Below are 210 nucleotides of genomic sequence, written 5' to 3'. Positions count from 1 at the left end.
GCACAATTACAAAATATGTACATACGTCTTTATTTTTAAAAAAAGCTATAAGCATAATTAAGTGTATCATTGCAACGTGATAACGACATAAAAGCAAGTTCTTGCGATGCAGATTGAGAAAAAAATGCGTCAAGTTATCGTTTCACAAGCAAGCAGTGAAGGACAAAGGAATCAGGAATATACCATTGACAGTCCTCAAGACATCAGGTG

The sequence above is a fragment of the Penaeus monodon genome, chromosome 29 (genome assembly GCF_015228065.2).
Source record: "Penaeus monodon isolate SGIC_2016 chromosome 29, NSTDA_Pmon_1, whole genome shotgun sequence".
In the NCBI taxonomy this organism is placed as follows: Eukaryota; Metazoa; Arthropoda; class Malacostraca; order Decapoda; family Penaeidae; genus Penaeus; species Penaeus monodon.
Note: the sequence above shows the minus strand (reverse complement) of the source record.